Source organism: Theropithecus gelada, chromosome 13 (genome assembly GCF_003255815.1).
Source record: "Theropithecus gelada isolate Dixy chromosome 13, Tgel_1.0, whole genome shotgun sequence".
Classification (NCBI taxonomy): Eukaryota; Metazoa; Chordata; class Mammalia; order Primates; family Cercopithecidae; genus Theropithecus; species Theropithecus gelada.
Genome location: NC_037681.1, coordinates 83486584 through 83511730, shown reverse-complemented (window position 1 = coordinate 83511730; position 25147 = coordinate 83486584). Strand labels below are relative to the sequence as shown.

The window sequence follows — 25147 nt, the reverse complement described above, 5'->3', positions numbered from 1 at the left end:
TATGTCCAAGTTAAAAAAGACACCTGCCAACTTAAGATGAACCAAGCTCAACTAGTTTCAAGCAATCAAGGAAAAGGCCATTGTTCCTATGACTTAATAAAGGAAAATAAATACTTTCTATAAAATACAGTGTTGTTGACTTTAAATGAGCTTTATAGTATAAGGCAAAACTGAATATAACACTTTTAAAGAAATCACTTGGCTACTTACCATATAAACTTCAAAAACTGCTAAGAACAACTTGCTACTGCTTCATAATAAAAAATAATCTAATACATAAGATATACTTTCCAAGAAGATATTTTAGTGCATAGTTTAAGTTGACAGCAAAATATGAGTATAAATATAAACAAACTGATAACGTCATTTGCCATCAATCTCACCAATATATTTTACCATAATTTCTCAAATCTTGATAGACAAAACTTAAGATAAAACTCAGAGAAAGAATATATATATATTTTAAAAACCCACAAAAACGCTTCCCCCCACTTTTTTTTTTTTTTTTAAGACAGGGTCTCACTCTGTCTCCCAGGCTGGAATGCAGTAGTGTGATCACAGCTCACTGCAGCCTCAATCTCCTGATCTCAAGTGATCCTCCTACTTCAGCCACCTGAGTAGCTGAGATTACAGGCATGAACCACCACACCCACCTAATTAAAATTGTTTTGTGAAGATGGGGTCTCACCATGTTGCCCAGACTGGTCTTGAAATCCTGGGGTTAAGCAATCCTGTGTCCCCCATTACCCTAGCCTCCCAAAGAGCTGGGATTAAAGATGTGAGCCACCATGCCTGGCCATTTCCCCATTTTTAAGTAAGGTAACCTCCCATTTTTCAAAAAAGCCTGTGTACATCATTTTCATTCACTAAATTACACTTTCTCAATGATGTAATTTCAGGGTAAATATTTAGCTTTCATTTTTTTATTTTCCTTATATTGGAAGTGACTAATGAGACCATGATATCTGTGTTTCCCCAAGCTTGGGTCTAGTAGTTAATGCACTGCAGAACCCTTAAATGTACTAGCAAAGTTTACTATTGAACACAGGTTTCCAAATCCTATTTTTGTAAATAGAAGACTCATTTTTGCAAATTATTACTCAGTAATTCCATTCTAAAATTTGTGTTTGCCTGAAATGTAGCACTTAAATATGATACAATGAATGGCCTAACCTTTATTTGTAAAGTGGAGACAACAGTACCCACTCCACCTACTTCATGATTCTGTATAGACAATAAAATAAACTGTGCACATTTCAGTGTTTTGGAGACTATGGAGAATCTTATAAATGTAAGAAATTGCTATGGTGCATAGGGAACTTCTGCCAACTGGTTAACAGACCCAAATAAATCAAGGTAGAATGTCCTATATCAAAGATTTTCATGATTCAGCAGCTAGGAACCACCATCATCTTTGAAACTTTCAGATGGCCTCAGTGTTGAACTCCAGTATGTATGCATGAAATACATTTGTGACAGAACAAATGCCAGGTGCTCTTTGTCCAAGTCTGATGTAAACTCCTGTCACCTGCTTCAGACCCAGAGTCTCCAAGTCCACACCTAAAAATTTCTGGCAAGAGTATATGCTTTCATATTATCCCTGAGTGACAGCATACACACAGCAAAACTGAATGGAAAAATTCCTTATTCTCAATAAAGGGACAGGAAGGAACACAGGAGATACTAAAAATTACAAAATGTGTGCTGCCCATTTCTCTATTAAAATGTATCTTGTATCTTGAGACACTTGAAGTCAGCTGTATTTTCTCCACATGGGCCTTAACAATATCCCTTATCTGCAGATGTCACTGTTCTACTCCAAGGCTCAGTCCCCCATGGCCTTGTTCTCAACGTTGTCCTGAATTTAGGGAAGACCCCTTCAGCTCCTGAGTTCATGAATGAAACATCTCTGTGAAGGCCACAATTAATGAATTTTCTCCTAAACCTCAACAAGCCAGCACCTTCTGATTATTCTGAGTTGAGGTATTTTTGAAGGTTTAAGGACCATTTTCTTACGGTTTGCATTTTTCTTTCTTATTAATTGCCTATTTCACAAAATGTAATGAACACTTCACCAGCCCCTTGAAAAGGCAAGACCAATCGCATGTTAATTCTGCCACCTGCATGTAGGTGCATATTTCACATGGAAGAGGGGGAAAAAAGAATGGAAGTAGAAGCAAAAACTCAGTCTATCTAAAACCAAATTCATTTTTTTTTTGAGACGGAGTTTCCCTCGTTACCCAGGCTGGAGTGCAATGGCACGATCTCAGCTCACTGCAACCTCCACCTCCCAGGTTCAAGCGATTCTCCTGCCTCAGTCTTCCCAAGTAGCTGGGATGATAGACATGCGCCACCAAGACCGGCTAATTTTGTATTTTTAATAGAGATGGGGTTTCTCTGTGTGGGTTAGGATGGTCTTGAACTCCTGACCTCAGGTGATCCGCCCACCTTGGCCTCCCAAAGTGCTGGGATGACAGGCAGGAGCCACCGTGCCCAGCCCAAATTCATTTTTTTAAAACACAAACTTATTCTTATATTCTCATTCTCTATTAAAGGCCGAGCCAGAATGACTGTCTTGGTCTCCTCTCCTATCCTCTTTTCTCCCCTCTTCCTTCTCTCTCTTTTCCTTCCTTTCTTCTCTTCCTCCTTCTTTATCTTTCATCTATCCATCCATCCAACAATTATTTATTGAGTACCCATTACATACTAAGCACCAATGCTAGGCTCTGAGGATATAGAAATAAAGAAGACCAAAGTACACAGGTATGGTAATAGTGATTAGAGAAAGGGGGTGGTTTATATAGGGTAGTCAGGGAAGGCTTCTTTAATGAGGTAGCATTTGAGAAGAGATCTGAATGAAATGAGGGAATGAGTAGTTAGAAAATTGTGGAAATAATATTTCTCTGCTTTAGAGGTATGCCAAGTTTAAAATTTTTATTTATTTGTTGTGAAAGACAATATATACACCAAGATATGCACAAAACAAAACCATTTTTCTGCTCTTGGTTAACTCTTTCAAGAGAGCTCACTGCTCACCCCTCGGGTTTTCTGTTATTAAAAGACAAACAATAACTGTGCCCGACAATTCAATTGAAATCTATATTTTATGCAGTATGTCTTACTGTTTTGCAGTAGAAAGATCTCCCAAGAATTTTTGGAACTAGAAGTCTTGCTGGAATGATTTTTAATATTAATATTAAATTATCAATATTTATTATATATAAATATATAATATTAACTATTAATATATATTACTATTACATTAAAAAATTAATATTAATGTTTTAAAATCAGATTATGCCACTCTCCCCAATCAGAACCCACCAATGGCTTCCCATAACCTGCAGAATAAAATTCCTATGACCTTTGAGGCCCTAAGTGACCTGGTCATCTCTCTCTCCAAACTTGTTTGTTTCCGCTCACTGCCTTTTTTATTCCCTTAGTATTCTGGTCCTCATGCTCAGTCATTCTAGCCTCAGGACCTTTATATTTATTTTTCACTCTGTAAAATTCAGCTCTTTAGAGAAACTAGCCACACTTTAAGTGATCAACAGTCACATGTAGCTTGTGGATACTACATTAATGCAGATACAGGATATTTCCACCATCACATAAAGATCTATTTGAATTAGGATAGGTAGTTTATAGAAAAAAGGAGAAAAAAATGGCTCTTAAGTCTTCTTCCTGAGCAACTGCATGAAAGGCAATGCCATTTTGTAGGAGGTAGGAAAAACAGGGGAAACAGCAAGTTTGGAAGGAAAATACATTTCAATTTTGCAGCAACAGAAATGTTGAGAAGAAGTTTGGAAGAAAAATAAGTTCAATTTTGTACCAGGAGAAATGCTGAGTAGGCAGAGCTCAGGAAAAAGTTGGAGCTAGAGATACAAATTTGAAATACATAACTAAATAGATAGTATTTTTTAAGTCATAGAATTAGATCTGATTGCAAATGGTACAACCCCTTTGGAAGGCCTTTTGACAATGACTATCAAAATTACAGTCATTTATACTTTGACTCACTTCAGGAAATTTATCCAACATATATGAAATAATAAATGTACAAGGTTATTCATTGCAGCATTGCTCATAATAACAAAGGACTGAAAACACCATGTATGAGTAACTGGCTAAATAAATTATAGCACATCCACATACTGGAATAGAGATGTAAACAGAATAAGGAAGCTCTCCATATACCAAATTGAAAAGATTTCTAGGATAACTGTTAAATGAGAAGAGCAAAATTAAGGAGGCAGAACAGTGTTTATAGGATGTTACCGTTGGGGTAAGAAAGGGAATAATAAGAAAAAACATTTGGATTTGCTTGTATGCATGTAAAAACTACTAGAAGAATACACAAGGAGCTAATAGTAGTGGTTATGGTTAGGAAGCAGTGTGGAAAGGGGTGAAATGTGGTAAATGGTACAGGAGTAGAAGGAAGATTTTCCCATGTATATCTTTTTGTTATTTTCATTTTTGGACCATATTAATGTTATCTAGCTAAAACAATTCTACTAAAAATTTATAAAGGAAAAAGTAATCAGCTACATTAAATGTTGCTGAAGGGATCAATAACATAAAGACTAAAATTAAGCACTGGACTTGGCAAGATGTGAGTGACTTTAATCACAGTGGTTTCAAAGGACAGAGATAGAAAAGCCTGTTTGGAGTAGACTGAAGGAACTAGAGATGAGGAGTATAGACAACTTTTTCAGTACGGGGGCAGAGAAACAGGGAAGTAGATGAAGGCATCTGTGGAGTCTAGAAGGGTTTTTTTTTTTTTTTTTTTTTTTTTAAGATGCGCTATATTATATTTGTAAGCTAACTGAAGTGGTCAGGTACCGAATAAGACACTGATGCAAGAAGCAGAGAGGTAAAATCAGGATCAAAGCCCTGAGTAGACCACAGAGATGGATCTTATACACAAATTGATGCATGAGTCCTTAGATAAAAGTAAGGACAGTTCATTTGTTAAAACAAAATGTAAGGTAGAATATGAAGTTACAAATCACGTTGCCTTTCCCTCAACGAATACATACATACACTAACTTAACTGGCTTTCCACCACACATTAGTTAATGTCATAATTGTTACAATGGTCCATAAGACCCTTTACATCCCAGGCAGTGCCCACATTCCCTGACTTGTATAACATCACTGTCCCCTTGCTCACTCCTTTCCAGTTAAATGGCCTTTTTTCAATTCTTTAAACATGACAAGTTATTACTTGCTTCAAGGACTTCATACATGTTGCCTGGAATTCTTCTCCCCTACTGTTTTCTCCTTATTATCTCTTAAAGAATCTAATATCATTGTATTTATAGTACCCTGTTCTTTTCCTCCGATTCATTTATCATGATTTTTATGTATATTATTTGTGGATTCACTTTGTAGTATCTCCAGAAAGTTAGAAACAGTGTCTATCATATCCAGTGTCTATTATTTCCATTGCCTGGCACACTGGGTATTCAATAAATATATGTATTTTTAAATTGCAGTAGAAAACACCTAACGTTAAATTTACTAATTTAACCATTGTTAAGCATATAGTTCAGTACTCAATAAATATTTTTTGAATTTGAATAAGTGGAATGAGCAATCCAACCAGCTGCCCCAAAGCTAGAAACTTCTGAATCATCCCTGACTCTTACTCTTTTTTCCTCCCTCAGACCCTATTCTTTAGCCTTGTCTCTTCTAACTAAACAATTTTGTTTACTCTTTCTTCCATCTTCACTGCATTGCTCAACAGCTCAGAACCTCATGATTTCTGGCCATGGATATTATAAAAGTTACCTATCTATATCCTTGTCTTCATTTTCTTCACTTTCTATCACATACTGTCTTCTGACATACTGAAATCTGATCATGTGTTTTTCCTTTATCAAATAGTATCCAGTGGTATACAAAGTTGATCCTGGAAACCAACTGAGTGAGCTCCAGTTCTGTTTTACAAGTGTGGACCCAAGACCTATCAAAGGAAGTCACTGGGGCCCCAGGTTAAAATGCCAAAGGTATCAGTAAACAGCAGAAGCTGAAGACAGGGAAGGCAATAGAAATAAGGCAAAGAAGATAGGAATGTTAAGACAAACTGCTCTGGAAGTGCTATGCATTATTATAGGAGGGCTCTGTTGCTCAGGGTATTCTCTCCTGCAGCGATGCTGATGATGATGATGATGATGATGATGATGATGATAGAATTTACATACAAAATGCATCCATTCAGTGTGCAGTTCTGCAAGTTTTGACAAATGCATAGACTTGTATAACCTTCACCACACTGGATATAGCACTATTCTTTTACTTCCCAAAACTCCTCTGTATACCTCCCTACCCCTGGGCCAGCAGTAGTTATCTGTACCTGTATTTCTACCTTTTCTGGAATGCCATGTAAGTAGAATCATACCAAATGTAGCCTTCTGAATAATGCATTTGAGATTCATCCATATAGTTTTCAAATACATAGCTGCATCAGCTACTGCAGCCCTGCCTGCAGCGTTCTCTCTTTCTTTCCTTCCTTCTCCCCTCCCCTCCCCTTCCTTCTTTCTTTCTTTTCCTTTCTTCTTTTCCTTTCTTTTCCTTTTCCCTTCTTTCTCCCTCTTTCTCTCTTTCTTTCTTTCTTTTTCTCTCTCTGTTTTTGCTAGGGTCTTGCTGTCAGCCAGACCACAGTGCGGTGGTGCAATCATAGGTATACAGAGGAGTTTCGGGAAGTAAAAGAATAGTGCCATATCCAGTGTGGTGAAGGTTATACAAGTGTATGCAATTTTTTTCTGCTTAATTTTTGAATTAGTTTATTTCTCACTTAAACAAAATCAGTTAACATTATCATTAATAAACATTTCTTAGGAATATATTTCCCCTTGTCTTGGAAAATTCTAAAGTAAGTAATCTCATTTTAGTAAGATAAATAATTTATTTGTAATTGATGTTCAAAGCAATGTTAAGAGTAGTAATGAGCACTACTGAACTGGTGTAGCATTCCACCTGACTCGTGTTACTAACCCACTGCCAAATGAGAATAACTCTTGAAGAGATTTCAGATTCTACTTTATAGCACTTTAACATCTCACACCCTTTAAAAAAACCTTATGAGAACATTCACACGAGAGTATTTTTTTATAATAAAAATACTTAGGTTACTAATGATATATGATAGAAAGTTTACTCATGACACAAAGAAAATGTTGTTTTGAACTACATAATATGTATATGTATACTTAACTTTTTAAAAAGCATTTGGCAAGCCATATATTGTTCATTTATCTTTGCCTTCTTCTTGACATTTTAGGAAGTAGGGTAACACTACTTGGATGCCTCCTTCAGAATAAGTAAAAGCTTAATTTCAAATTCAGATAAAAATAACATTTCTTTTGAAAAATATCTTTTGGAAATGTCCATTAATATCTTTTTATTGCTAATGTTTATCAAAGCGAAGGCTGTTGCTCATGGAAATAATGAAGTAAACATATGTTTGAATTCTTATTTTTGAAATAAAAAAGAATACTAGTAATCAGTTTGGTTATGTGTACTCTGAAGTCTCAAGTTTCAAATATAATTAACATAGAACTGGTAATAGTTTGCATGTGATATATTAAATTGTATTAAGTAAATATTTTGGAGTAATTTTTTCTTTCCAAAAAATTAGAGGAGCTCTATTAGAAACACTATTGGGGGTAGGAGGGAGCAAATACATAATTTTTATACTAAGATATTTTTAATCAATTATAAATTTGTGAGAATAGCATGGGTTGCAACGAGGATCACACCTGCTGTAGAAGGTAAAGTTTTGCTATGTAAAATTAAAAGTATTACCAAGTTTTAAAGAAATATATAATAAGAATAACACATGATCAAATTTTTTCACATCTGTGTGAAAATCATAAGTGCACATTACATATATATTTAGTTCATTCAAGTCAAGCCAAATGACAACCTCTACTTAATAACTGAAGCTGTGAATACATTAAAGAATAAATTGTTTTTCAATTAAAATTAAAAAGAAAACCTATTATTTATGCTAATCAATTAGATGAACCTTTTCTGTTTTGCTTCCTTGTGAAGATTTACCAGAAGAAGTTTTATGTGAATGGTCTTCACAAAAAACTAAAAACCAAAAAACACTCACCTAGCTACAGTATAATCTAAAAAGGTATTTAAGGAGAGTTACACAGAAAAACACTAAACAATTTCATTTCAATAACATGTGGTGGTGGTGGAAAAATAGCTTCAGTATTTTTATCCAAATGATTACATCACTCTATTAATCTCTAAGAATTTGGAAATTATGATGTAAATGCAGATAAACATAATTATGATGTAAATGCAGGTAAAAAATTACCTTGAATTCACAAGGCATTTTAGGTATAAGAATGGTCCCAAACTGGAATTTAGCACTAGAAACATATTTTACTATAAAATAATACTACAAAACCTACCAGTTAAAGTCATATACTTTATAAGTTTACTTTCCCAAAGAATTATTAATTTACTCACAATGTATTTTCAATTATTGGCTTTGCTTTTCAATAAGATCATTATTAGAGAGGTTTATCCAGCTTTAAAAGTCTTCTTTCTGCAGCACTCTGCTGAATGCTGATTATTGGAAGTTTAAAAAAAAAATTAAGCTTCCTGGGCCATAAACTTAAAACCTAGTGAAACAGTCTCGCTATATGCAAGTTTGCGAAGAGGATGCTAACACACCTTTAATGATAATAGTGCTAATGGAGCCAATATATAGTATATATATAAATCCTTAGATTACAACTCTTAATCTAGGTATTGAAGCATTTACATGTCCCACAGTAGTCTGACTCTCTGTATATAAGCTAGTTAAAGATATCTATTAACAATAAAAGTATGTCCTAAACTCTTGCTTAAATGTCATGGATACAGACAGCAAAAGGAATATTAAGGTATTTTACAATATCCAGTTGCTCCATTAACTCCATTGTGCTATGATTGTTTTTGAGACTCTTCTCCAAGTTCAAACACGAAAGGCTTGCTCTTCAAGCCTTTCAAGTTGGGACTTAAATCAAAAAACAGTGCCAAGCAAAAAGTTTAAGTAAAACATAAAGCCTTCATAGAAATGATTACGGGAGTTCAAGTTGACTGTAGTATCTTCTTTGTCAACATGTCAAGTAGTAAAACTAAAACTTTTCATTGAATTTACAGTTTATATTCTGTTATAATTTCTTCTTGAGACATAGATTACTTGAAATATATATTAATTTTAAATATACAGACTTTTTTTTTTTTAAGATGGAGTCTCCCTCTGTCACCCAAGCTGGAGTGCAATAGTGTGATCTCAGTTCACTGCAACCTCCGCCTCCCGGGTTCATATGATTCTCCTGCCTCAGTCTCCCAAGTAGCTGGGATTACAGGTGCACGCCTCCACGCCCAGCTAATTTTTGTATTTTTAGTAGAGACGGGGTTTCACCATGTTGGCCAGGCTGGTCTCAGACTCCTGATCTCGTGACATACCCTCCTTGGCCTCCCAAAGTGCTGGGATTACAGGCGTGAGCTGCCGCACCCAGCCCAGGCTTCTTATAGTTACTGTTTTGTTATTGACTTCTAGATTAATTGCACTATAGGCAGAGAATATAAATTAAACCCTCTGAAATTTGTTGAAAACATGCTATAGTTTGACTTCCTCTCTTCCTTATTTGGATGCCCCTTATTTCTTTCTCTTGCCTGATTGCCCTGACCAGGACTTCAAATACTGTGTGAGAGAGAGGAAGTCACACTATCCCTATATGCAGATGACATAATCCAGTATCTAGAGAACAACCCAGTCTTGGCCCAAAAGTTTCTTTAGCTAATAAGTAACTTCAGCTAAATCTCAGAATAGAAAATCAATGTGCAAAAATCACTAGCATTCCTATACATCAAAAACAGTCGAGCTGACAGCGAAATCAGGAACGAACTCCCATTCACAATCACCACAAAAAGAATAAAATACCTAGGAATAAGCTAACTAGGGAAGTGAAAGATCTCTACAAGGAGAACTACAAAACACTGCTCAAAGAAATCAGAGATGATACAAACAAATGGAAAAACATTCCATGCTCATGGGTTGGAAGAACTAATATTGTTAAAATGGCCATATTGCCCAAAGCAATTTATAGATAAAATGCTCTTCCTGTCAAACTACCAATGACATTCTTCACAGAACTAGAAAAAACTATTTTAAAATTCATACGGGGCTGAGCATGGTGGCTCATGCCTGTAATCCCAGCACTCTGAGAGGCCAAAGTGGGCAGATCACTAGGTCAGGAGATCGAGACCCAGTCTCTATTAAAAATACAAAAATTAGCTGGGCGTGGTGGCACGTGCCTGTAGTCCCAGCTACTCAGGAGGCTGAGGCAGGAGAATCACTTGAACCCAGGGGCAGAGGTTGCAGTGAGCCGAAATTGTGCCACGGCACTCCAGCCTGGGCGACAGAGTGAGATTCCATTTCAAAAAATAAAAATATGGAATCAAAAAAGAGCCTAGCCTGAATAACCAAGGCAATCCTAAGCAAAAAGAACAAAGCTAGAGGCATCATGCTACCCAACTTCAAACTATACTACAGGGCTACAGTAACCAAAACAGCATGGTACTGGTACAAAAATAGACAAAATAGTACAAAAAAAAATGGTACAAAACAGACAAAAATAGACACAAAATAAGTACAAAAACAAGTACAAAAATAGACCAACAGAACAAAAATAGAGGACCCAGAAATGAGGCTACATTCTTATCTGATCTTTGACAAAGCTGACAAAAACAAGCAATGGAGAAAGGATTCCCTATTCAATAAATGATGCTGTGATAACTGGCTAGCAATATGCAGAAAATGGAAACTAGATCCCTTCTTTCTACCATATAAAAAATTAACTGAAGATAGATTAAAGACTTAAATGTAAAACCCAAAACTATAAAAGCCCTGGAAAAGAATCTAGGCAATACCATTCAGGACATAGGCATGGGCCAAGATTTCAAGATGAAGACACCAAAAGTAATTGCAACAAAAGCAAACATTGACAAATGGGATTTAATTAAACTGAAGAGCTTCTGCACAGCAAAAGAAACTATCAACAGAGTAAACAGACAACCTACAGAATGGGAGAAAATTTTTGCAAACTATACATCTGACAAAGGTCTAATACCCAGCATCCATAAGGAATTTAAACAAATTTACAAACAAAACAAACAAAAACACCAAACAACCCCATTAAAAAGTGGGCAAAGCAGCTACTAACTAGGGATGCTGAGGTAGGAGAATGGCTTGAACCTGGGAGGCAGAAGTTGCAGTGAGCTGAGATTGCTCCACTGCACTCCAGCCTGGGCAACAGAGCAAGACTCTCTCTCTCAAAAAAAAAGAGGCACCTACTGCCAAAATTTATGAAGATACTCTTCGGTTTGTGTAAGTGCCAAGTTTGTACTTGCATGCCTCCAGGAGTTAGTGGCTCCTTAAATTTTGCACCATAATTGCCTCTCTTGCCTCACCACAGTCCTAACTCCACTGTGCATTTTTTGTTTGTTTTTCTTAAAGTGAAATTTATCAGTACAGACAGTTTGGAAGACTTCTGTCATAGTTTGTGTGAATCTATTCAAATACTCCAGATATAATCCCCTTCCTTTTTCATGTAGTAAAGGTGAGCTAACCAGTGCTTCCTTCACATTTATCATCAGTAATATACACTAAAGTAGCCCTGTCAATATATAGCAATAGCACTCCATTTGCCATTTATTACTAACTGCTTAGTCTTTATACAGCATTTAGCAAATAGGCCAAATTTGTGAGCCATTCTTTATTGTTAAAGTACACAAATAAGTTATTTACTTTATTCAGGCTTCAAAGGCCTGTGAGTTACTGCTGCTGCACATTTGTCTGTCAGATTTGCCCCATCTGTGCACCATGGCTGGGACTAGTGTGAGTCAAGGGGATGCACAGAGTGCAAGATTCGGGAGCCATTCACTTTTAGGGTGGTGCAGATGCAGAGCTCACACTTGTTCCAACCTAAGAGAATGTGCTTCCTTAAATTTTGTGCCTTATAAATTTCTCTTGCCTCACCCTAGTCCAGGCCATCAAGTGCACATATCCAAATATGTTTTAGAAATGACACCATATGTGCTAAGGGAGGGGAAAAAGGAATGTTTCTCAACTTCCTCACCAGTAATTCTATGTTCTGAAAATTAACATGTCTTTTCAGACATCATAATATAAATGTAGAGCAATGACCTTGAAGAAAAAAACTATTCAACTCTGACAGCCTGGGTTTTTGTGTGTGTGTTTGCATTGTAATATACCTAAACTTCTTTATGGCCAATTATAAAATATTCTGATTTTCCCTCAAAATTTGCTATCATCTATCTAGCTAGCTAGTTAGCTAGGTATCAGTCAATCAATTATTTGATGGGATCTTGCTGTGTCTCTAAGGCCGGAGTGCAGTGGCTCACCACAACCTCCGCTCCTGGGCTCAAGCGATCCTTCCACCTCAGCCTCTTACAGTGCTGGGATCACAGGAATGAGCCACCTTGCTTGGCTTAATTGGTTTAAATGTCATTTTTAAAAGACTCTTTCAAGTAATCAGGTTTTCTCATAAGAGAGACACCAAGATTTAGGCTCATTTATATTTCCAATCACATTTTAAATAAGTATTAGGGCACAGCCTGCTAACTGACCCCTAAAATCCATTCTACCCTTCTATAGTAATAGAACTCTTGATTTTCAGCTGTAACACAACTGCCCAGAAAAATGACTCATTTTCTAGCCTCCCTAGGTGGAAGTTGGTATGGCTATTTTTGTCCCTTCCTTCTTGTTGACTAGAATGGGGACAATGTTGGGCCATGAAGTATAAATCTAGGCTGAGAATGGTAGAATACTAATCTATTATAGATCTATTATAGACTACTATTATATTACTATAATAGGATCCCCGATGACTGTAAGACTACTGTATCAGCACTGGACCTTCAATATTTGTAAAGAAAGAAAGAAATTTATCTTTTAATCTAAGCTGTCATGAGGATTTCTATTGCCCACAGAAAATCCTAATTCCAACTAAAATTCTATTAACCAGAGACTCTTTTTATTAAAAATATTTTTTAAATTAATAGTTGTTATAGGGTCAACATACATATATTGTAAAACGGTAATTGAGTCAATGTAATTTGCTCTTAGCCATTAGCTAAAGTCAGACACACTGAAGGAAGGGTAGCTTTGTACAGGAGACGTAGGAAATTCCAGAACATAAACTGTTTTGCAGGGGAAAAAGCAAGCCTAACTAAATCATCATTAAAAAGGTAAAAGCAGATTGAAGGTATTCCAGAGAGAGAAGCAGATACACTGAGGCTGATTCCCATTTGTTCCTGAGGCCCAGCTTGTATTCTTTGCTTAGGGTTTGGCAAAATATCTTCATGTCTTTATAACTTTATCCTTTTTGTTTAAGTAAGAAAATTCAAATACATATCTTGTTTTTATTACTCATAACTAAAAAAAAAATACTAACCAATAGAACAGCTAATATATATAGGAGCATACCATTTATTCCGTAGTATTGAGGAACAGGGTATGACAGTAAGTAAAAAATTTACAGGTAAAATAAGATTACCCTTTGTTTTTCCTAGCTGTCACCGAACATTCTTGGCATTTTAAATTTTCTTTTAAAAACTGTGTGTTTATTATTTTACTAAATTACATTTGATTCTCATTCTTTTTATAATATTCCTTGAAAGGTTTGACATTTTCAATTTACATATGATAGGAAATTAACATATTGATTGTGTGTTTACTGTTTTTTCAGCAAGAATGGCCCTTAGACACCATTCTGCACAGTTTTACACAGAAATCGAGGTAAACAACTTTCTAGAAGGAAGCCATTATGTGCAAAAGCTGAAAAGGGTGCTTGCTTTGTGGTTTGAATTTGCTCCTGGGAGTAAGTCATCAGTAAGACTGCTATGAGTTACTTTGAGTTTACCTTGAGTTTTCCACAGTTTCTGTAGTCTACTCAAGTTCGAAAACATCCAAGTGAAAACCTTCAGTCTTAATTAGAACTTTCTAGAAAGAAGCAACAATATGACTGAAGACTTCAGTTATTTAGCTGAGCCATAAGATATATAAATAGGGTTTCCATTTTCAGAGAGGGAGCAAGTAGACAGTAGTATTGCTGTCAATCACTGGAGCTCTGCCACTCAAGATCTTTGAGGGAGCCCTTCTCCACTTGACCAGGCTCACTTCATCATGGAATGTACCATGGGGCTCTTTTCTATGCAATCACAAAACTGTAAGTTTAATTTATTTCAATTTTTTATTGTCAATAATGGGCTGTTTATATTATGATTTTTATGGAACTAGATCATATAGTATTTTAATAGCATACTTTAGCAGATGTATCTGGGAACAATTTCATTTATGTTCCTAAATTTTTCCTAATAACTTAAATTGCATATTGTATTAAGTGCATGAATTTTATCTAGTTGCTTGCATATTCATTAATTTATATTCATAGTCAGTAAAAGATGGTCAGTCATCACTGGAACTAACTTATTTTACTGGATAGTTGCATGTTTAATGTCAGTGTACTTCTCTAAACATTGATCTTTTCTCTTAAGCTTTTTTGTTTTTTATATACACAGATGTGAGCAACACTTTTATACACACAGAATAACATTTTAAATACACACTATATTCTGTTAGGCACTTTTTTTTTACTTAATAATGTATCAGCAGTCTATTATTAATTTTTTTTATTAGGTTACCGTGTTTCACTCTGCCATACAGGCTGGAGTGCAGTGACACATTACGGCTCACTTCAGCCTCTACCTCCCAGGCTCTAGTGATCCTCCCACCTTAGCCTCCCAAGTAAGTGGGAATACAGGCGTGAGCCACGACGCCCAGCTAATGTTTTTATTTTAATTTTTTGTAGAAACAGGGTCTCACTATATTGCCCAAGCTGGTCTCTAATTCCTGGGCTCAAGCAATCCTCCTGCCTCGGCCTCCCAAACTGCTGATATTACAAGCATGAGCCACTGTGCCTGGCCGGCAGTCTATTATTACTATTATTTTAAGAGATGGGATCTCAATCTCTGGGCTCAAGCAATCTTCCAGCCTCAATATGAGTAGCTGGGACTATAGACGGCTAGTCTTTTTTAGCATTAATTTTTCAGTTGGGTTTCACCAGGTATCTTATCCAAACTACCAGGTGTCTTATCCAAACTAACTTTCAGATCAACAAAAGGTTACTGTGGATATGACTGTGTCTCTAATGTCTATGTCTGAGCATAATGAGGCATTTTCCAAGAGAAGCAAGGTGCTAAACTGCTCAGTCTTTCCCATAAACATCATTTACTCCACAATGTGTCTGCAATGAAACATTACCTTCAAAATAATGTAAAAATAGCTATTCACATAGCTAACACATACTTTGCTATAAGAAAACTTAATCACCATATAAGTTCTATGGAAAAACGTATTTAGAGTTCCAACTTTGAACCAGAAATACCTCTCTCTAGAGACAGCATGACACAGTAAGAAAAGCATGGGTTTTGCACATAATGAACCTGAATTTTAATCCTGTGTCACTACTCACTTTTATCATTTTGAGCAAATTACTTATTCAAGGTTCAGTTTCTCATATGTAAAACAGAGATAATGGTATAGATTGTACATATGTGCATGTGTGTATATGTATATGTGTGTGTGTATATGTATAGTGTGTGTGTATCCTCAGTTGCTCTATGGATCAAGTGAGGAAACAAAATATTGCCCGGCATACAATAGGCACAGTTAAGTTCGTTTCCTTTCTTTTTTCTTTTTCTTTTTTTTTTTTTTGAGACGGAGTTTCACTCTTGTTGCCCAGGCTGGAGTGCAATGGCGCCATCTTGGCTCACCACAACCTCCGATTCTCCTGCCTCAGCCTCCTGAGTAGCTGGAATTATAGGCATGCGCCACCACACCTGGCTAATTTGGTATTGTTAGTAAAGACGACGTTTCTCCATGTTGGTCAGGCTGGTCTCAAACTCCCAACCTCAAGTGATCTGCCTGCCTTGGCCTCCTAAAGTGCCAGGATTACAGGTGTGAGCCACCGCACCCAGCCTATTTCCTTTCCTCTATAGAGAGATTAGGAACGCTTAATTAGCTCCAAACACCTGACGGAATAAAGAGGGATGGTATAGGAAGCAAGCAATGAGGGACTACAGATTCAGAGAAACAAGTGATAGGTTTAGGTATTCTTTATGGTCAGAATGGATAAGGAACCTAAAGTTTCTTGATTCTGGCTAGTGTCCCAGTCACTGTTTATTTTTGCTCTTATGGATACTGGAATTGGCCATCTCCTTTTGCCTTATATTTCTATCATCTGCTCCTTTCATTTAGTGTTTTTCCCTCTTTCTCTAGCACAACCCAGCAAGACAGAATTTAAGTCATTGGGTTAAAAAAAAAAAAAAAAAAAAAACACTTGATATAAAAACAAACACCTGGAGATTGACTTATGGAATGGCTGAATGAGGAACTCAGTGAACAAACTCTCCCTCTATACAGGAAAACAAATAAAATGAAGTATTTCAGAAGTCTGGCATTTAACAAAAGCCACAGAATGAAATGAAAAATTGTCTACTCAAAAGAAACTACTGAATTTCAATGTCCTTGAGAAAAATAGAAGCCCAGGTACCTGAGTAGAGTATGGTTCCAACATCATAAAATATTAATGGAAATGCTAGGTTCCAATCCTTTCTCTACTGGCAGGAGGTGGGGGACTTGTAATTTTTTCTTTATCCCTCTGAGATCAAGTTAATCTCATTTTTAACATTACTACCTACAAAAATTAAATAACCTAATACAGTGGTAACAACACACCCATGACTAGATAGGCAAAAGTTATTTACCTAAAAAATTTGCTAAGACCAACACACAGAAGACACTATATTATTTACAACGGAATCGTTCAATAGCTTTAGGTTTTGTTCCAAAGGTGTTTTACCTTTCCATGTAGTCATCACATATTAAAATTTCTAAAAAAGAGTGACAATCCAAAATTATACCTTGACATAAATCAAAGTGACAAAATTGAAATTCTTCAATAAAACATTTACCTGGACTGAGCCTTAATCTTTCCAGTTCATTTGTCAAAGGATGATTTAGATTTCTTCCTCTATATTAGTATAAAGCTGTCTCTCATGCCTAGCTGCTTTAGAGCTCCTTTCCTTTCCTCTCTCCTTTCCCCTTTCCTTTCCTCTTTCCTTTCCCCTTTCCTTTCCTTCTTTCTTTTTTTGTCTGTTTTTCCTTTCCAACTTGTATTACAGGTTCAGGACATACATGTGCAGGTTTATTACATGAGTAAATTGCATGTCATGGGGGATTGGTGTATAGATTATTTCATCACCCAAGTAAAAAACACAGCATCCAGTAGGTACAGTTTTGATTCTCACCCTCCTCCCACCCTCTACCCACAAGCAGGCCCCAGTGTTTATTGTTCCCTTCTTTGTGTCCATGTGTACTAAATGTTTAGCTCCTACTTATAAGTGAGAACATGCAGTATTTGGTTTTCCGTTCCTGTGTTAATTTGTTTAGGATAACGGCCTCCAGCTCCATCCATGTGCTGCAAAGAACATGATTTTGTTCTTTTTTATGGCTGTGTAGTATTCCATGGTATATATGTATCACATTTTCATTATTTGGTCTACTGCTGATGGGCAATGTAGGTTGATCCAGTGTGTTTTCTATTGTGATTAGTGCTGTGATAAACATACGCATGCATGTGTCTTTACTGTAGAACAAGTTACATTCCTTTGGGTATATACCTAGTAATGGGATTGCTGGATGGAATGGTATATCTGTTTTAAGTTCTTTGGGAAATCTCCAAATTGTTTTCCATAGTGGCTGAACTATTTCACATTCCCACCAGCAGTGTATAAGTATTCCCTTTTCTCTGCAACCTCACCAGCAACTGTTATTTTTTGACTTTTTAGTGATAGCCATTCTGCCTGGTATGAGACAGTATCTCATCGTGGTTTTGATATGCATCTCTCAAAAGATTACTGATGTTGAGCATTTTTTTCTCATATACCAGATGGCCACATGTAGGCATTCTTTTGGGAAGTGTGTTTTCATGTTCTTTGTTCATTTTTTAATGGGGTTGCTTGGTTGTTTTTTGCTTGTTAATTTAAGTTACGTATAGATTTTGGATATTAGACCTTTCTCAGATACATAGTTGGAAAATATTTTCTCCAATTCTATAGATTGTCTGTTTACTCTGGCGAGAGTTTTTGTTTTCTGTTTTTTTGTTTGTTTTTTGTTTTGTTTTTCTTCCTTTTTTATTATTATTATTTTCTATTATACTTTATGTTCTAGGGTACATGTGCACAATGTGCAGGTTTGTTACATATGTATATATGTGCCAAGTTGGTGTGCTGTACCCATTAACTTATCATTTACATTAGGTATATCTCCTAATGCTATACCTCCCCACTCCCCCTACCACAACAGGCCCCGGTGTATGGTGTTCCCCTTCCAGAGTCCAGGTGATCTCATTGTTCAATTCCCACCTATGAGTGAGAACATGCTGTGTTTGGTTTTCTGTTCTTGTGATAGTTTGCTGAGAATGATGGTTTCCAGCTTCATCCACGTCCCTACAAAGGACATGAACTCATCCTTTTTCATGGCTGCATAGTATTCCATGGTGTATATATGCCACATTTTCTTAATCCAGTCTGTCACTGATGGATATTTGGGTTGGTTCCAAGTCTTTGCTGTTGTGAATAGTGCCACAATGAACATACGTGTGCATGTGTCTTTATAGCAGCATGATTTATAATCCTTTGGGTATATACCCAGTAATGGGATGACTGGGTCAAACGGTATTTCTAGTTCTAGATCCTTGAGGAATCGCCACACTGTCTTCCACAATGGTTGAACTAGTTTACAGTCCCACCAACAGTGTAAAAGTGTTCCTATTTCTCCACATCCTCTCCAGCACCTGTTGCTTCCTGACTTTTTAATGACTGCCATTCTAACTGGTGTGAGATGGTATCTCATTGTGGTTTTGATTTACATTTCTCTGATGGAGAGTGATGATGAGCATTTTTTCATTTGTCTGTTGGTTGCATAAATGTCTTCTTTTGAGAAATGTCTGTTCATATCCTTTACCCACTTTTTGATGGGGTTGTTTGTTTATTTCTTGTAAATTTGTTTGAGTTCTTTGTAGGTTCTGGATATTAGCCCTTTGTCAGATATGAGTAGACTGCAAAAATTTTCTCCCATTCTGTAGGTTGCCTGTTCACTCTGATGGTAGTTTCTTTTGCTGTGCAGAAGCTCTTTAGTTTAATTAGATCTCATTTGTCAATTTTGGCTTCTGTTGCCATTGCTTTTGGTGTTTTAGACATGAAGTCCTTGCTGTGCAGAAGCTCTTTAGTTTGACTAGGTCTCATTTATCAATTTTCTTTTTTTTTTTTTTTTTTTTCACAATTGCTATTGGAGTTTTTGTCATGAAATCTTCATCAGGGCCAATATCACATAATGGTATTTCCTAGGCTTTCTTCTAGGGTTTTTATAGTTTTAGGTTTTACATTTAAGTCTTTAATGCATCTTGAGTTAATTTTTGTATGTGGTGAAAGGAAGGGGTCCAGTTTCAATCTTCTGTACATGGCTATCCAGTTAACCTGGCACCACTTGTTGAATAATGAATCCTTTCCCCATTGCTTGTTTTTGTCAACGTTCTCAAAGATCAGATGGTTATAGATGTGTGGCTTTATTTGAGTTCTCTAAACTGTTCCATTGTTCTGTGTGTCTACCAGTACCATGCTGTTCTGATTACTGTACCCTTCTAGTATAGTCTAAAGTCAGATAGCGTGATGCCTCAAGCTTTGTTCTTTTGGCTTAGGATTGCACTGGCTATTCAGGCTATTTGTTGTTGTTATTCCACATGAATTTTGGAATAGTTTTTTTTTTTCTAATTTTGTGAAAAATTAGTTGGTAATTTTGATACAAATAGCATTGAATCTGCAAATTGCTTTTGGCAATAGGCCATTTTAATATTGATTTTTCCTATCCATGAGCATATAATGTTTTTGCACTTGTTTTTGTCATCCTGATTTCTTTCAACAGTGTTTTGTAATTCTCATTATAGAGATCTTTCTTCTCCCTGGTTAGCTGTATTCATAGGCTGTGTGTGTGTGTGTGTGTGTGTGTGTGTGTGTGTGTGTATTGTGAATAGGATTGTGTTCTTAATTTGGCTTTCAGCTTGGATGTCATACAGACTTGTAGGTGTATAGAAATGATATTGATTTTTGTACATTAATTTTGTATCCTGAAATCTTGCTGAAGTTGTTTATTGGATCTAGGAGCTTTGGGGCAGAAACTATGAGGTTTTCTCAATATAAAATCATACCATTTAGGAAAAGTGATTGTTTGACTTCTCTTCCTATTTGGATTGTTTCTATTTCTTTCTCTTGTGTGAATGCTCTGGCTAGGACTTCCAGTACTAAGTTGAATAGGAGTGGTGACAGTGGGCATCCTTGTCTTTTTCTGGTCCTCAAGGGGAATACTTCCAGCTTTTGCCCATTCAGTATGGTGTTAACTGCAGGACTGTTACAGATGGCTCTTAATATTTTGAGGCATGTTCCTTTAATACCTAGTTTGTTAAGGGTTTTTAACATGAAGGGATGTTAAAATTTATTGATAGCTTTTTCTGCATCTAATCAGATAAACATGTAGTTTTTTGGGTTTTTTTGAGACAGAGTCTCATCCTGTCACCCAGGCTGGAGTGATGCAATCTTGGGTCACTGCAACCTCCGCCTTCTGGGTTCAAGCGATTCTCTTGCCTCAGACTCCCAAATAGCTGGGACTATAGGCGCCCACCACACCTGGCTAATTTTTGTATTTTTAATAGAGACAGTGAAATTTCAATTTCACCATTTTGGCCAGGCTGGTCTCAAACTCAGGATCTCAGGTGATCCACCCGCCTCAGTCTCCCAAAGTGCTAGGATTACAGGTGTGAGCCACTGTGCCCAGCCAAAAACATGTAGTTTTTGTCTTTAGTTCTGTTTATGTGATGAATCACATTTAATGATTTACATATTTTGGACCAACCTTACATCACAGGAATGAAACCTCCTTGATCATGGTGGGTTAGCATTTTGATGTGCTGCTGGGTTTAGTTTTCTAGTATTTTTGTTAAGAATTTTTGCATCCACATTCATCAAAGGATATTGGTCTGAAGTTTTCCTTTTTTGTTGTGTCTTTGCCAGGTTTTGTAAAGGTGCTGGTCTCACATAATTAGTTAGAGAGGAGTCCCTCATCTTATTTTTTTGGAAAGTTTCAGTAGGATTGGTTATCAGCTCTTCTTTATACGTCTGGTAGAATTCAGTCATGAATCTGTCTAGTCCAGGGCTTTTTCTTTTTGGTAGGTTTTTTATTAGTGATTCAACTTCAGATCTTACTATTGGTCTGTTCAGAGTTTCAATTTCTTCCTGGTTCAGTCTTGGGAGGTTGTGTGTTTCCAGTAATTTAGTCATATCTTGTAGGTTTTCCAGTTTCTGTGCATAGAGGGAGTCATAATAGTCTCTGAATGTTTTTCCTATTTCTGTGGGGTTGGTGGTAATGTCTCCTTTGTCATTTCTGATATGTATTTGAATCTTCTCTTTTTTCTTTATTAGCCTAATGAGCAGTCTGTCAATCTTATTTATTTTTTCAAAAAACCAACTTTTGGGTTCACTGATCTTTATGTACTGTTTTTCAAGCCTCAATTTCATAGACTTCAGCTCTGATTTTGGTTGTCATCTTCTGCTAGCTTTGTGTTGGTTTGTTCTTGATTCCCTAGTTCCTCTAGGTGTAGTACAAGGTTGTTAATTTGAGATCTTTCTAACTTTTTAATGTGGGCACTTGGTGTTACAAGCTTTCCTCTTAATACTGCTTTAGCTGTGTCCCAGAGATTCTGGTTTGTTGTATTTTTGTTTTCATTTGTTTCAAAGAATTTCTTGATTTCTGCCTTATTTGTTTACCCAAAAGTCATTCAGGAGCAGGTTAATTTCCAACATGGTTTTGAGAGATGGTCTTAGAATTGATTTCCGTTTTTATTGTGCTGTCGTCTGAAGGTATGGTTAGTATGATTTCAGTTATACTGAATTTGTTGAGAATTGTGTTATGACTGAGCATGTGGTTGATTTTGGAGTATGTGTCACGTGCAGATGAAAATAAGTATATTCTGTTGTCGGTCAGAGTGTTCTGTAGATGTCTGTTAGGTCCATTCAGTTAAGTGTCACGTTTAGGTTCTGAGTATCTTTATTAGTTTTCTGCCTGGGTGATACTGTCAGTGGGGTGTTGAAGGCTCCAATTATTATTGTGTAGTTATCTAAGTCTCTTTATAGGTCCCTAAGAATGTGTTTTATGAATCTGGGTGCTCCAGTGTTGGGTGTATATTATTTAGAATAGCTAAGTCTTCTTATTGAATTGAACCCCTTACTATTATGTAATGGCCTTCTTTGTGTTTTTTGATCTTTGTTGGCTTAAAGTCTGTGTCTAGCATTAGAAATAGCAACCTGTCCTCTTTTTGGCCCTTTTCCGTTTGCTTGGCAGATTTTTCTCTATCCCTTTACTTTGAGCCTATGGGTGTCAATGCATGTGAAATGGGTCTCTTAAAGACAGCATACAGTTGGGTCTTCTTTATCCAACCTACTATTCTGTGCCTTTTAAGTGGGGCACACAATGGCAGATTTGATATTTTACATTCAAGGTTAATACTGTCATATGTGGATTTGATTCTATCATTGTGCTGTTAGCTAATTGTTATATAGACTTGATTGTGTAGATGCTTTATAGTGTCCATGGTTGATATGGTTTGACTCTGTGCCTCCACCCAAATCTTATGTCAAATTGTAATTCCCAGTGTTGGAGGAGGGGCCTGGTGGGATGTGATTGGATTATGAGGCAGATTTCCCCTTGCTGTTCTTATGATACTGAGTGAGTTCTCATGAGATCTGGTTATTTGAATGTGTGTAGCACTTCCCCCTTTTCTCTCTCTTCCTTCTGCCCCCACCATGTAAGACATGCTGGCTTCCCCTTTGCTTTCTGCCATGATTTTAAGTGTCCTGAGGCCTCCCTAGCCTTGTCTCCTATTCAGCCTGCAGAACTGTGAGTCAATTTAACCTCATTTTAAAATAAATTACCCCATCTTGGGTAGTTTTTTATAGTAGTGTGAGAACAGACTAATACAATGGTCTATGTATTTAGCTGTGTTTTTGTGGTGGCCAATAATTATCTTTGGTTTCTATGTTTAGCACTCCCTTAAGGACCTCCTGTAAGGCAGGTCTGTGGTAACAAATTCCCTTAGCATTTGCTTTTCTGAAAAGAAATTTATTTATTCTTATCGTATGAAGTTTAGTTTGGCTGGATATGAAAATTCTTGGTTGGGATTTCTTTTCTTTATGAATGTTGAATATAGGCTACCAACCTCTTCTTGCTTGTAGGGTTTCTGTTGAAAGGTCTGTGGTTAGCCTGGTGGAGTTCCTGTTATAGATGACCTGCCCTTTCTCTCTAACTGCCTTTAATATTTTTTTCTTTCACTTGGATCTGGGAGAATCTGATGACCATATGACTTAGGGATGGTCATCTTATATAGAATCTCACAGGGGTTCTCTGAATTTCCTCCATTTGAACGTTGACCTCTCTAGCAAGGATGGGGAAATTTTCACGGACAATATCCTTGAATATGTTTTCCAAGTTGCTTGCTCTCTCTCCCTCTGTTTCAGGGATGCCAATGAGTAGTCGGTTTGGTTTCTTTACATAATCTCATATTTCTTAAGGGTTTTATTAGTTCATTCTTTTTTTTTTTCTTTATTTTTGTCTGACTAAGCTGTTTAGAAGAATTGGTCTCCAAGCTCTGAGAGTCTTTCCTCAGCTTGGTCTATTCTGCTGTTAATACTTCCGATTGTATTATGAAATCCTTGTAGTGAGTTTTTCAGCTCTATCAGATAAATTTGGTTCTTTCCTAAAATGACTATTTCATTTTTCAGCTCTTGTATCATTTTATTGGATTCCCTGGATTACATTTCAACTTTCTCCTGAATTTTGATGATCCCTATGGCTATCCAGATTCTGAATTCTATGTGTGTCATTTTAGCCATTTCAGTCTGGTTAAGTATCATTGCTGGGGAGCCAGTGTGATTGTTTTGAGGTAAGAAGACACTGGGTTTTTGAGTTGCCAGAGTTCTTGCACCGGCTCTTTCTCATCTGTGTCGGCTGATGTTCCTTTAATCTTTGAGGCTGCTGTCCTTTGGATGCAATTTTTTACTTTTACATTATTTGATGTCATTGAAGGTTTGACTATGGTATACGTTGTGTTCAGATGACTGGCTTTGTTTCTGGATTATTTCAAGGGGCCAAGGCTCTCTCAGCATTCGTGGGTTGCATGCTTTAACCCTGAGGGCCTGGTACCAGACCCACAGCTTTGTTATCTGGGGCCTCAAGGTTAAGCAACTGCTGTGCTCGAGGGGCTGAGATATTCCCAGTCTGCTGGCAAGATCACTCTGATGTGGGGTGCTGGCAAAAGCATTTCATCGGGGTGGTTGCAGTGGGGTTCATGCCCATGGGCAGTGGGGACTGTGCACGTGCACTTGCACCAGTGGCGGCAATGAAGTGTGGTACGCATACACCAGCAGGGATGGGGCAGCAGTGCCTACATGCTGGCGGGGGCAGGGTGGCAGGGTCTGTGTGCATATGCTTACACCAGCAATGGCGGGGTGGCAGGGTGCACATATGTGTCCACTGAGGGGGGAATGGTAGGGTCAGGGTGGTAGTCACAAGGTCCGTGCACAAGCCCATCAGTGACAACAGGGTGGTGAGGTCTGTGTGCACATGCACATATGCCATCAAAGTGCTGTGGGGGAGGCGGTGGGTGGGTATGCATCAGCAGGGACCTGTCTGCTGAAGCTCTCTGATAGTTATAGAGTATCCTTTCTTTAAAGCACTAGTCTTACAATTATAAGACCTTTCTTCCTCTCATTTCAAAACAGCATTTTAAAAACAATCTTAACCCAAACCATCCAATCCATACTGTACTGTAAACTTATGGGCTCACAAACATAAATGCAGTGTTGCAGTAAAATCGATTTTCTTGGATATTATTTTTAAATCATCAAAAATAGCCAAAAATGTCTTTTCTTAATTTAAATTAAA

The 25147-nt window shown here is 36.9% G+C and overlaps 1 protein-coding gene across 15 annotated transcripts in view; it reads right to left on the bottom strand.

Annotated features, from left to right (window-relative positions):
• EHBP1 (EH domain binding protein 1) overlaps nt 1-25147 on the bottom strand; it is a 324971-nt gene that overhangs the window by 145208 nt on the left and 154616 nt on the right. The gene's annotated exons all lie outside the window — the stretch shown is intronic.